Raw genomic sequence first — 14,974 nt, forward strand, 5'->3', positions numbered from 1 at the left:
AACTAAAATGGACTGCAATGTGTGAATTTAACTCAGATGACCATAATGTCTACTACTATGGGCAAGAATCCCTTAGAAGAAATGGAGTAGCCATCATAGTCAACAAGAGAGTCCAAAATGCAGTACTTGGATGTAATCTCAAAAATGACAGAATGATCTCTGCTTGTTTTCAAGGCAAACCATTCAATATCACAGTTATCCAAGTCTGTGCCCCGACCAGTAATCCTGGAGAAGCTGAAGTTGAACGTTTCTATGAAGACCTACAAGATCTAGAACTAACACCAAAAAAGATGTTCTCTTTGTTATAGGGGACTGGAAAGCAAAAGTAGGACGTCAAGAGATATCTGGAGTAACAGGCAAATTTGGCCTCAGAGTACAAAACGAAGCAGGTCAAAGGCTAACAGAGTTTTGCCAAGAGAACAAACTGGTCATAGCAAACACCCTCTTCCAACAACACAAGAGATGACTCTACACATGGACATCAATATATGGTCAATACAGAAATCAGACTGATTATATTCTTTGCAGCCAAAGATGGAGAAGCGCTATATAGTCAGCAAAAACAAGACCAGAAGCTGACTGTGGCTCAGATCATGAACTCCTTATTGCCAAATTCAGACTTAAATTGAAGAAAGTAGAGAAAATCACTAGACCATTCAGGTATGACCTAAATCAAATCCCTTATGATTATACAGTGGAAATGAGAAATAGATTTAAGGGACTAGATCTGATAGACAGAGTGCCTGAAGAACTATGGATGGAGGTTCATGACACTGTACAGGAGGCAGTGATCAATTCCATCACCAAGAAAAAGAAATGCAAAAAAGGCAAGATGGTTGTCTGACGAGGCCTTACAAATAGCTGAGAAAAGAAGAGAAGGTAAAGGCAAAGGAGAAAAGGAAAGATATACTCATTTGAATGCAGAGTTCCAAAGAATAGCAAGGAGAGATAAGAAAGCCTTCCTTAGTGATCAATGCAAAAAAATAGAGGAAAACAACAGAATGGGAAAGATTAGAGATCTCTTCAAGAAAATTAGAAATGTCAAGGGAATATTTCATGTAAAGATGAGCACAATAAAGGACAGAAATGGTATGGACCTAACAGAAGCAGAAATCAAGAAGAGGTGGCAAGAATACACAGAAGAACAGTACAAAAATGATCTTCAGTACCCAGAAGACCACTCACCATTCTAGAGCCAGACATCCTAGAATGCGAAGTTCAGTGGGCCTTAGGAAGCATCACTATGAACAAAGCTAATGGAGGTGATGGAATTCCAGTTGAGCTATTTCAAATCCTGAAAGGTGATGCTGTGAAAGTGCTGCACTCAGTATGCCAGCAAATCTGCAAAACTCAGCAGTGGCCACAGGACTAGAAAAGGTCAGTTTTCATTCCAATACCAAAGAAAGGCAATGCCAAAGAATGCCCAAACTACCACACATTTGAACTCATCTCACACACTAGCAAAGTAATGCTCAGAATTCTTCAAGCCAGGCTTCAACAGTACATGAACTGTGAACTTCCAGATGTTCAGGCTGGATTTGGAAAAGGCAGAGGAACCAGAGATCAAATTGCCAACATCCGCTGGATCATCGAAAAAGCAAGAGAGTTCTGGAAAAACATTTACTGCTTTATTGACTTTGCCAAAGCCTTTGACTGTGTGGATCATAACAAACTGTGGAAAATTCTGAAAGAGATGGGAATACCAGACCACCTGACCTGCCTCTTGAGAAATCTGTATGCAGGTCAGGAAGCAACAGTTAGGACTGGACATGGAACAGCAAACTGACTCCAAATGGGGAAAAGAGTACGTCAAAGCTGTATATTGTCACCCTGCTTATTAACTTACATGCAGAGTACATCAGGCAAAATGCCAGGCTGGATGAATCACAAGCTGGAATCAAGATTGCTGGGAGAAATATAAAAAACCTCAGATATGCAGATGACACCACCCTTATGGCAGAAAGCGAAGAAGAACTAAAGGACTTCTTGATGAAAGTGAAAGAGAAGAGTGAAAATTTGGCTTAAAACTCAACATTCAGAAAAGTAAGATCATAGCATCCAGTCCATCACTTCATGGTAAATAGATGGGGAAACAGTGAGAGACTTTTTTTTTGGCTCCAAAATCACTGCAGATGGTGACTGCAGCCATGAAATTAAAAGATGCTTGCTCCTTGGAAGAAAAGCTATGATCAACTTAGACAGAATATTAAAAAGCAAAGACATTACTTTACCAACAAAGGTCCATCTAGTCAAAGCTATAGTTTTTCCAGTGGTCATGTATAGATGTGAGAGTTGGACTATAAAGAAAGCTGAGTGCCAAAGAATTGATGCTTTTGAACTGTGGTGTTAGAGAAGACTCTTGAGAGTCCCTTGGACTGTAGGGGATACAACTAGTCAATCCTAAAGGAAATCAATCCTGAATATTCATTGGAAGGACTAATGTTGAAGCTGAAATTCCAATACTTTAGCTACCTGATGCAAAGAACCAGCTCATTGGAAAAGACCCTGATGCTGGGAATGATTGAAGGCGGGAGGAGAAGGGGACAACAGAGGATGAGGTGGTTGGATGGCATCACCGACTCGATGGACATGAGTTTGAGTAGGCTCCAGGGGCTGGTGATGGACAGGGAAGCCTGGTGTGCTGCAGTCCATGGGGTCATAAATAGTTGGATATGACTGATCGACTGAACTGAATACACATAACTGAATCACTCTGCTGTACACCTGAAACTAACACAATATGTAAATCAACTATATTTCAATAAAGTAAAAAGCAAAGAAAAACACAAATATATGGATTGATAATAAATAAAATTGCTAAAAAGAAAAGAGATTTTTTTAAAGACGTGAGAGAATATCATATGAGACTATGCAAATATTACCAAAAGCTTCAGCGAAATGGAAAATTTCTAGGAAAATATACATAATGAAGATTATTTTAAAAAGAGAAAGAAACCTGAATATACTAGTAACTGTAGAACTGAAGAAGTTGTCAGACCACTGCCCCAAAGAGGCAGCCCTGGCTCAGAGAGTCTTTGAGGAGGGGAAGGGTCTTGTCCTCACCTACCAGGCATACCCTCACTCACAGTAATGCAGTTTCCCTAGAGAAGAAGCAAATAGCCGAGTTCTTTTCTATTTGTTTTGGTACACAAGTTCAGGGAAATGTATTAACATACATATATACTTTTTTTTTTAATGTGGACTATTTTTTTGAACGTTTTACAATACTGTTTCTGTTTTGGTTTGTTTGTTGATGTTTTTTTTTTTTTTGGCCACAAGATGTGAAGTCATTGCTCTCTGACCAGGGATTGAACCCTCACCCCCTGTGTTGGAAGGTGAAGTCTTAACCACTAGACGGTCAGGGAAGTCCCCTAACAAATATTCAACATCAGTAATGTTAAGAAGAAAAGACAAGCTCTTTATGTTATTTTACTTTATTTTGTCTAACATCTCTAATCTGGTCATATACCACATACACCAAAGGCTCAGTGCTGGGGAGCACTGAGCCTGAGAGAGAAAGGGGAAAAAGCAAATCAAATCATCAGTTAGGCTCTGCCCAGCCCTGCAAGGGATTCCTTTAGACATCCTGCACTGGCCAGTACTGGGCCACTAGCCCCATTTAGATCTAATTTTAAATTAATTGAGATAAAGTAAAAACCACCCAGTTCCTCTGTGGCACTGCCCAACTTTCAAGTGCTCAGTAGCCCCAGGTGGTAGCTACACTGGACAGAGCAAATGACAAATTTCCACAGTCATGGAACGTTCTAATGGACAGGACCGTGTGACATGCTGGACCTTGATGCAACTCTGGGTGACCAAGATCAATTCAGTTTCTCAGGCTGAATCACCTCCAGCTGCTTGAGTACACTAAAAAATGGTGGAAATTCATGTAATTTAGTATCTGCAGTAGAGGCTTTGTTCCAATCTCAGCCAAATTGATTCACTGAACACTAAACAGTGTTTAATGTCTTACATGTTTTATTTCTGGAAAAAAGTAATCTCCAAGCGCTTATAACCATCTGTATGATTCAACGAATTAACGTAAAAAATAAAAATAAAAACAGGAAGAATAAAGTGGTATTCATAAAGTACTATAAATAAAAGTATTATTGGCTTAATATTAGAGGCAGTTAGATGAGAATATTTCCTAAATTAATACAAATACATGAATTTTCAGAAACATAAGGCTCTTCTCCTCTCCACTGAATTGCTTTGTTTATTTGGGCTGATGTCTGTTCCTACACCTACAGAAGTGCTAGGATTCCCTGTGATTTCTGCTTATCACGCCCTGGGTACTTGACATTCAGGTATATATAAGTCGCAGAAACAATATTTTATACTACGGAAAGATCTTTTAACCGTTATGTAAGTTACATCTTTAAAAATAAGATTTCAGATTTCTATCCCCCATTGCCAACTCCTTTCTTTGACACGAGTGGTTACAAGTGTAGGTTTTAGCACCCAACTTATCAGGTTCAGTTCCACATTTACTAGCTGCGTGACCTTGGGCAAATCACTTGATTTTTCCTCTCTAAGTTTCATTTTCCTTATTTCTAAAATGAGGACAAAAAATAAAATAAAATGAAGACAATGACTGTAGCCACTTCTAGGTTTGGGGAGAGAATTCAATAATATAAAACATGGAATGATCCTAGAATAGTGTCTGGACATAGGATGTGTTCAATCATGTTATAACAACATGTATTTTAATAACAGTATGGTAATGATTAATATAAAAGGCGCTAATTATTGCTAGTATGATTAAAACATTTCAATGAGGCATTTAAACTCTTGGAAAGTCTGTTTAAATGTTTGTCGCTCTTCCAACATTATTGAGAACCTATTTCCCCAGGCCTGTACTAACTGCTGGATTTATAAAGACAAACGCAACATGATCTGTACCCTAGAGGAACATACAGCCTAGTAGGAGAGACAGACACACACAAATAAACAGATAAATCACACACAACCTGGTTAAATGCCACAGTACAGAAGAAAGTACGGGACACAGGGGGAGGTCAGATGCTGCAGAGATAACTCTGCCTGGGGGAGCTGAAGGTCTTGTTATTATGCAATTTATTTATTTATTTTTAAAATATTTACTTATTTATTTGCTAGGCTATGACGGGTTTTAGTTGTGGCACTCAGAATCCTTTCAGTTTTGGCATGCAAACTTCTAGCTGTGGCATATGGCATCTAGTTCCCTGATCAGGGATAGAACTGGGCCTCTTGCATTGGGAGCACAGTCTTAACCACTGGACCACCAGGGAAGTCCTCAGTTCAGTTCAGTTCAGTCGCTCAGTTGTGTCTGACTCTTTGCGACCCCATGAATCGCAGCACGCCAGGCCTCCCTGTCCACCACCAACTCCCGGAGTTCACTCAGACTCACGTCCATCGAGTCAGTGATACCATCCAGCCATCTCATCCTCTGTCGTCCCCTTCTCCTCCTGTCCCCAGTCCCTCCCAGCATCAGAGTCTTTTCCAATGAGTCAACTCTTCGCATGAGGTGGCCAAAGCACTGGAGTTTCAGCTTTAGCATCATTCCTTCCAAAGAAATCCCAGGGTTGATCTTCAGAATGGACTGGTTGGATCTCCTTGCAGTCCAAGGGACTCTCAAGAGTCTTCTCCAACACCACAGTTCAAATGCATCAATTCTTTGGCGCTCAGCCTTCTTCACAGTCCAACTCTAACATCCATACATGACCACAGGAAAAACCGTAGCCTTGACTAGATGGACCTTAGTCGGCAAAGTAATGTCTCTGCTTTTGAATATACTATCTAGGTTGGTCATAACTTTTCTTCCAAGGAGTAAGCGTCTTTTAATTTCATGGCTGCAATCACCATCTGCAGTGATTTTGGAGCCCCCAAAAATAAAGTCTGACACTGTTTCCACTGTTTCCTCATCTATTTTCCATGAAGTGATGGGACCAGATGCATGATCTTCGTTTTCTGAATGTTGAGCTTTAAGCCAATTTTTTCACTCTCCACTTTCACTTTCATCAAGAGGCTTTTTAGTTCCTCTTCACTTTCTGCCATAAGGGTGGTGTCATCTGCATATCTGAGGTTATTGATATTTCTCCCTGCAATCTTGATTCCAGCTTGTGTTTCTTCCAGTCCAGCGTTTCTCATGATGTACTCTGCATAGAAGTTAAATAAGCAGGGTGACAATATACAGCCTTGATGTACTCCTTTTCCTATTTGGAACCAGTCTGTTGTTTCATGTCCAGTTCTAACTGCTGCTTCCTGACCTGCATACACATTTCTCAAGAAGCAGGTTAGGTGGTCTGGTATTCCCATCTCTTTCAGAATTTTCCACAGTTTATTGTGATCCACAGTCAAAGGCTTTGGCATAGTCAATAAAGCAGAAATAGATCTTTTTCTGGAACTCTCTTGCTTTTTCCATGATCCAGTGGATGTTGGCAATTTGATCTCTGGTTCCTCTGCCTTTTCTAAAACCAGCTTGAACATCAGGAAGTTCACGGTTCACATATTGCTGAAGCCAGGCTTGGAGAATTTTGAGCATTGGTGGCTCAGAGGTTAAAGCATCTGCCTCCAATGCGGGAGACCTAGGTTCGATCCCTGGGTTGGGGAGATCCCCTGGAGTAGGAAATGGCAATCCACTCCAGTATTCTTGCCTGGAGAACCCCATGGATGGAGAAGCCTAGTAGGTTATAGTCCATAGGGTCGCAAAGAGTCGGACACGACTGAGCGACTTCACCTTACTAGCATGTGAGATGAGTGCAATTGTGCAGTAGTTTGAGCATTCTTTGGCATTGCCTTTCTTTGGGATTGGAATGAAAACTGACCTTTTCCAGTCCTGTGGCCATTGCTGAGTTTTCCAAATTTGCTCGCATATTGAGTGCAGCACTTTCACAGCATCATCTTTCAGGATTTGAAACAGCTCAATTGGAGTTCCATCCCCTCCACTAGCTTTGTTTGTAGCGATGCTTTCCAAGGCCCACTTGACTTCACATTCCAGGATGTCTGGCTCTAGATTAGTGATCACACCATCATGATTATCTGGGTTGTGAAGATCTTTTTTGTACAGTTCTTTTGTGTATTCTTGCCACCTCTTCTTAATATCTTCTCCTTCTGTTAGGTCCATAGCATTTCTGTCTTTTATCGAGCCCATCTTTGCATGAAATGTTCCCTTGGTATCTCTAATTTTCTTGAAGAGATCTCTAGTCTTTCCCATTCTGTTGTTTTCCTCTATTTCTTTGCATTGATCACTGAAGAAGGCTTTCTTATCTCTTCTTGCTATTCTCTGGAACACTGCATTCAGATGCTTATATCTTTCCTTTTCTCCTTTGCTTTTCACCTCTCTTCTTTTCACAGCTATTTGTTACGAAGTCCTACTATAATGCAACTTATTCTAGAAGATGTATAGGACCTTTAAGAAATGATTTCCAACAGAAGCAGATTTTAAAAACTACCAATACTGGTCAAGCAGACCATCTGCATATGCAAATCAGACATGTATACACACACACACACACACACACACACACACACACACGCACACACATCTGACTTAGAAATACTCAGAAGGGAAGAAAGAGATTCAAAGTGTCTGCATCAAAAAAAGGTGGGGAGATGATGCCTGAACATGGGTGGAAGAAGCCATCCCCTGACTGGGTCCCTTCTCCTGGTGACTCTCGGTCACTTCCACTGCCTGCAGGGACAGGTCAGAGGGGATGTTCTCTTCCTCCCACTCTTTCCTTCATCCTATTATGCCTGTGCAAAGGGGCGGGAAAAAGACTTGGGAGGTTGGGTAGCTAGAGTGCTGAGCACCAAGGTGCATGTCAGAGTACCCAAATTGGTTAGAAGAGTCTCCAACAAGGATGAGAAACGTTGGCTGGGTCCAGCAGGGTCCTGGATTTGGGTTCAGACTTATCATCCACATCTCTGGCCACCATCCTCAGCAAACTCTACATCCATCACAGTGATCTCTCTGATGTCTTGAGCTCACACTCTTCTGCTTTCTCAAATCTAACGACCTCACTTGATTTCATGACTGCCATCCATTCCCAAGACCCCAAACCCATTCTCATCCACACTAGTAGAGTGTTGTCATCATAATACCTGATGTAGAACCCACTCTGGCTCTTTCTGGTACACATGCTAGCTGGGGATCTGTGGTTAATCATGTCAACACTGCATTTACAAACCCCTGAGTCAAATCCCAGCTCTCAATCACCTCCTACTAAGTAAACTCACTCTCTCCTTCTGTGTCCAAAGAATCAAGTTTCCATGTGGCTAGGACTACGACAAGCTCATGCTCCTTGACCATGGCTAGATCCTCACGACCACTCTCCAGTTCTTTTACCCATTTCTTTTTTACTTCCCATTATATCTCCCATCTTGCTCCTGACTTATCAATCACCAAGTCATCACTCTGGAAACACATTTTCTTCTAAGCAGTGACTTTTCCACCTATTCTATTGAGAAATCTGAGGTAAGTCAGCACGAGTATTCTACTCTAACCTTTGATCTTGAAGTATATCTATCCATCTTGGCTTCTTCATTAAAATAATATCTGACTAGCAGTCTCTGATACTCAAATTCCCAGTAAAATATTTGGGAAGATTCAGCACAAAAGATGACAATTCATGAATCTGAGACTGATTTCCCAACCTATGGCCAGAATATCACGACATTTTCTACCTATTCTATGGCCAATGGAGAAGAACAGGGAAACCTATTTGGACACTGACTGTTGGCTGAAACAGAACAAATCTGTGGTCATCACAGAAAGCTGGACGGCAATTTATTTTCTCGCCCCCATTTCCTTTGGGCTAAGAAACCCTGGGTCTATATAAAGAGTAACAATAAAACACTGGGAATCATCTTTTTACTGCATGAGCACTGCATTTTAAGGTAGCCCTAGCCACTCCAGCACCTCTTTTTTCTCTCCAAGAAAACATTGGGTAAGATGAGGGCAGGGAGAGAGACAAAGTCTATGTTAGAAAATGCAGCCTTGGGACATCCCTGGTGGTCCAGTGGATAAGAATCTGCACTCCAAATACAGGGGGCCAAGTTCCATCCCTGGTCAGGGAACTAGATCCCACATGCCACAGCTAAAGGTCCCATGTGCTGCAGCTGATGATCAAAGATCTTGAGTACTGCAACTAAGACACAGTGCAAACAAGTAAAAAGATAAAAAGATAGAAAATGCAGTCTTCATAAGTGAAGGGCCATAGGCAGGGAGAGAGACAGGAAGGGTCCTGGTAGCAGAGCACCCTGGGGGACACAGTTTTGTCAATATGCCAAGCAAGTGGTCAGACCAAAGTGTGGTTGGGTATTGGGGGATTCCACCTTTGTAATCTCCAACTGATTCTTTACACAGAGGGTGTCTTCTCAAGGTTATGTAAAGAGCTAGGCAAACATTAATATTCCTCTTCCAACCAGACTGCTACCCATAGCCCTCTAAGTCCTGGCTATATTTATAAAAGACGCTTGCTCCTTGGAAGAAAAGTTATGACCAACCTAGATAGCATACTGAAAGGCAGAGACATTACTTTGCCAACAAAGGTCTGTCTAGTCAAGGCTATGGTTTTTCCAGTGGTCGTGTATGGATGTGAGAATTGGACTGTGAAGAAGGCTGAGTACCGAAGAATTGATGCTTCTGAACTGTGGTGTTGGAGAAGACTCTTGAGAGTCCCTTGGACTGCAAGGAGATCCAACCAGTCCATTCTGAAGGAGATCAGTCCTGGGATTTCTTTGGAGGGAATGATGCTGAAGCTGAATCTCTAGTACTTTGGCCACCTCATGAGAAGAGTTGACTCATTGGAGAAGACTCTGATGCTGGGAGGGATTGGGGGCAGGAGGAGAAGGGGACGACAGAGGATCAGATGGCTGGATGGCATCATTGACTCGACAGATGTGAGTCTGAGTGAACTCTGGGAGTTGGAGATGGACAGGGAGGCCTGGCGTGCTGCGATTCATGGGGTTGCAAAGGGTCAGACATGACTGAGCAACTGAACTGAACTGAACTGAACTGAACTGATATGTATAAATTCTAGAGCCACCAGTTCAGAGAAGCAAAAACGCCAAGCATGGAGGACATCCTTTCCCTTTCCAGCAGAGCTTTACTAGAGAAACACCAACCAGACCCTGGATAGTGATCAGGGAGCTTTGCATAACCACCAGCCATCCAGATGTTTGGTTCAGAGAAGCTGCGGTACCCAAAAGGACAACGAGAGCTCAGGGTCAGTTGTACATTTTGTATGTTGACAATAAAAGGTCTGAATAACTCTTTGTGTTTGTCTCAAGATTCTGTATTTTAAAAAGGAAAAAAAAAAACCACAAACATGGGAGTTATTTAAAATAATGCTACATATGATCCTGAAAACTGAAAAAAAGAAGCACATCATTTTTTACTATGAAACCAAAATAAAAGATTTAAAAAGCAGCTGTTGTCCTCAATAAGACAGAGGACAATTTTTACAATAAGTGGGTAAAGCTTGAGGAAGTGGGTAAGACAAATGAGGACCAAAAAATGCAAATATGGGATTAAAAAATGTAGGATTAAAATTAAAAATCCTCATCAGAGGAGGAAAATGAAATGTTTATTGTACAAAACAGAGACAGTAATATGTTTATCATTTGAGATGCCTTCCCAGAATGAAGAGGAACAAAATATAAAATAATGAGAAAGAAAAGGCAGTGACAGAGGACAGAGATAAAGACCTTCCTTACTATTTCAAGAGGGAAAATGAGCAATAATCAAATACACATCTGAAGAAACTATTCATCCATGACATAAGACCTGGGTTGAAGAATCACAAAGATGCAAGATTTTAGGCAAAATTGCTGAGAAGAGAAAGACATAGAGAAACTATGGGAAACATTTTAAAAATAAAAGAAGAAAGTCTGAGAAAGATCAAGATAGGAAAAGTTACCAAGAAAGAAAATAAACTAAACTGTCACAGGCTTCTTTCTGAACACTAAAAGGCAGAAAGGAACTGTTCTGGCTTGAATGGTGTTCCCTGTGCTCCTACCCCAATCCCCGTCCCCCACCCCAAACACCTTTGCATCCACCCGGAATCTCAGAATGTGCCCTTATTTGCAAAGAGGGTCTTTGCAGATGTAGTTAGATAAGTTAAGATGAGTTCACTGGATTAGGGTGGGACTGAAGTCCAATGGCTGGTGTCTCTCTCTCTGTTTTTTAATTAATTAATTTGGTTGCTCCAGGTCTTAGCTGTAGCATGTGAGATCTAGTTCCTTGACCAGAGACTGAACCCATACCCCCTGCATTGGGAGCTCGGAGTCTTAACCACTGGATCACCAGGGAAGCCCCAGCTGGTGTCTTTACAAGAGAAAAGAGGGTGATGCAGATACAGAAACGCAGGCTAGGAGGCCATGTGGTGCAGAAGCAGAAACTGACGCAGCTACAAGGCAAGGATGTCAGGGATTACTGGCAACCCCTGAAGCTGGAGGAGGCGAGGGACGGTTTTCCCTCGAACCTTCAGAGGGAGTGTAGCCCTGCCAACATCTGACTTCAGACTTCTAGCCTCCAGAACTATGAGAGAATAAATCTCCGTTGTTTTAAGTCATTTTTGTGTTCATGCTAAGTCGCTTCAGTCATGTCTGACTAAGGATCTTTGATCTTTGTTGCAGCAAGGAAACTCTTAGTCGAAGCATGTAGGATCTAGTGCCCTGACCAGGGATCGAACCTGGGTCCTCTGCATTGGGAGTGGGAAGTCTTAACCACTGGACCACCAGGGAGGTCCTTTATTGTTCTTCTTTACTTAAAAACAAAGTACTCTCTGGACTTCCCTGGATATCAAATGATAAACCTATAAGAAGTTCAGTCATTTTCACAATGGAAGATTGTGGGGGAAAAAAAGCACACTATTTGGCTCATTCCAGATATGCCAAATCAGAGCCTGAACCTTAAATAAATTCCACAAGTGATTTTTATGCACAGTAAGGGGGACTAGAGGGCATCCCAGGTGGCGCAGTGGTAAAGAACCTACCTGTCAATTGAAGGAGACACAAGAGATGGTGTGGGTTTTATTCCTAGGTCAGAAAAATCCCCTGGGGGAGAAAATGGCAACCCACTCTAATATTCTTGTCTGGAGAATCCCACGGACAGAGGAGGCTGGTGGGCTACAGCCTACGGGGTCACAGAGTTGGACACAACTGAGCATGCGCACATGATGACGACAACAAAGGGGCATTGGAGCACAGCTTATAACAATGGGGAGATCACAGAACTTTTAATAAATATAACCTACTGTGCAGAAGATGGGAGAGGGACTGGCTCAACAACTTACAAGCTGTGTGACTTTGGACAAGTTAATTGATCTCTTTGAGATCTATATAATGGGGGTAACAAAAGTATCTACAAAACTATCAGGTAGTTGTGAAGTTCATATGAGTACATATGAAAAGTGAAAGTGTTGGTTGCTCAGTCGTGTCCAACTCTTTGTGACCCTGTGACTGTAGCCTGCCAGGCTCCTCTGTCCATGGAATTCTCCAGGCAAGAATACTGGAATGGGTAGCCATTCCTTTCTCTAGGGGATCCTCCTGACCCAGGGATCCAACCCAGGTCTCCTGTATTGCAGGCAGATTCTTTACCATCTGAGCCACCAGGGAAGTCCCATGAATACATAATACATATTTTCATGCATACATATATACAAATCTATGTCTGTCTCTCTCTCTTCTCAAAAGACTGTCTGGCAATTGTACATGCACATCCATGTGAATAAGAGAAACTTAGCCAGGAAATCTATTGAGAATATAAAACCAACAGGATTTGGTAAGAGACTGGATGTGGGCTTTGGGTGATTTCCTGGTTTCTGAAATTAGCAATGGTTAAGAAGGTAAAGCCATTCCCTAGCAGTGTGGTAGGGTAAAGAGGGACGACTGAGTTCAGTAGTGGCCCTTCTAAGGTTCAGTTGCCCACAGGGATGTCCTGTAGGCATATGAACAGATGGCCTTAGATGCTGTGGATAGAGACCTGGAAAGAATATACGGATCTGTGAGTCACCAGCCTGAAGACTGGTACCTGAAGCCATGAGGGCAGGAAAGATCACGAGGAAGAGCAGATCAGGTGAGAAAGGTGTCTTGAAACAGTACCCTGAGAAGCATCCAAATGGGAGGATCAGACGGGAAAGAAGGACTCCCTAAAAGAAGCAGAGGAGGTATAGCAGAGATGCAGGGGAAAAACACGAGAGAGCAGAGGCACTGGGGGAGGGGAACGTGTTAAGAGGGCGCATGTGCAGAGAGGCCCGTGAGCTAAAGCCTAGATGCCAGACCTAGACTTGGTAGCAGGAAGGTCTTTAGTGACCTTGGCAAGTGCAGGCTTAGTGGGAACAAGAAAGGAGAGCGTTCAAAGGCGAATTCAAAAGAGAATTAGTGGAACTATCGCAGGGATCGAAAAGAGAATTTAGAGTGGCTGAAATGTATTCCTAAAGTAATGATAAAGTCTTCACATCTATTCAGCAAACACAGCTTGAGATTATATTTTAAAACACTGCAACATAAAGATAACCGCAAAAGACCAATTAAAAGACTGAGGCCAAAAAACGTACAATCCTCTTCTTACACATAAAGGAGCCCAAAGTAATGGCTTTAATTAAATATGTAAAATACTTCAATATAAAAAAATTAGAATATTAGTTGTGGCATGAAACTGGGGGCCCTTTTTGGTAAGTTGGTCACAGCAGGTGACACCAGGTTTGGGCATGATTTTTCCCTAAATTCACCCAGTGGGGGAAATTGGGGAGCAAATTTTAGACCCCACAGATCTTCTCTCTTTCTACCAAGAGAGTGAAGCTGCCACCTGGAGATAGAGGTATCCCCCAAGGAAACAGGACTTACCCTGAGACAGAAGAAAGCTGAAGACAAGGTCTCGGCTTGGGGTGGCTGAGAGAGACCCAGATGAAGCCTCAGATACTCTGGGTCCTGCAGCCCTGGGGAAATCTGTCCCAAGTTGTCTGCCAGGAGGCAGCTAATAAGTTGAAAGTGTTAGACTTAGTTCTGAGGGTCTAACAAAGAGCTATAAATGTTCAGAGACCATATGGTGAAAGGTTGGCAAAAAGGTAAGATTCCTTTTCAAGGTAATACCACTAAAAGAAGTAAAAGGGTGGCTTTCAAATCCTTGGGTGTGTGTTCATGGCTGCCAAGTACTACATCAAGAAAAAGTTATTTGGCTGCACTGGGTCTTAGTTGCAGCATGCAGGATCTAGTTCCTTGACCAGGGATTGAACCCAGGCCCCCTGCATTGGAAGCTTGAAGTCTTAACTGCTGGATCACCAGACGAATTCCGAGTACTACATCTTTGATCATGCATGCAAGCATGCTAAGTCGCTTCAGTCGTGTCTGACTCTTTGTGACCTTATGGACTGTAGCCTGCTAGGCTCCTCTGTCCATGGGATTCTCCAGGCAAGAATCCTGGAGTGGGTTGCCATTCCCTTCTTCAGTCTTTGATCATAGACCTGCCTAAATAAATAAGTAAATACTGGTAGTTAAAAATACCTTCCAGAAAAGAAAATACTCTGTATTCATAAAAACAGTGTTTGTTGTTCAGTTGCTCAGTTGTGTCCGACTCTTCGCGACCCATGGCCTGTAAAATACCAGGCTTCCCTGTCCATCACTATTTTCCAGAGTTCGCTCAAACTCATGTCCATTGAGATGGTGATGTCATAGTTTTGCTCAAGCTTCAAATTTATTTTTGCTACAACTGATGATATATACCGCCAAGCCTTGTTGTACTAAAAGTAGAGGGGGGCACATGACAGGACTGGTGTAAGGCAGAGGTCACTTTGGCACAAGTGAGAAGTGAGAGGCAATAGGTATTATCAAGCAGGCACCAAGAAAGACTGGGTGTCTGAGACACACGTGAGAATTTTCCTCCATAGTATACAAGAGATCACAGGTAGAAAACTCAATTTGCTGTGAAGAATTAACCAATAAACAGTATGCCAACAGTTTGTATATCTGGTTACACAAAATATAAACTGTT

The 14,974-nt window shown here is 42.1% G+C and overlaps 1 protein-coding gene across 1 annotated transcript in view; it reads right to left on the reverse strand.

Moving 5' to 3' along the window:
• The window catches only part of GARNL3 (GTPase activating Rap/RanGAP domain like 3), a 118,872-nt gene that overhangs the window by 94,750 nt on the left and 9,148 nt on the right, over positions 1 to 14,974 (reverse strand). The gene's annotated exons all lie outside the window — the stretch shown is intronic.

Source organism: Capricornis sumatraensis, chromosome 1 (assembly GCF_032405125.1).
Source record: "Capricornis sumatraensis isolate serow.1 chromosome 1, serow.2, whole genome shotgun sequence".
Classification (NCBI taxonomy): domain Eukaryota; kingdom Metazoa; phylum Chordata; class Mammalia; order Artiodactyla; family Bovidae; genus Capricornis; species Capricornis sumatraensis.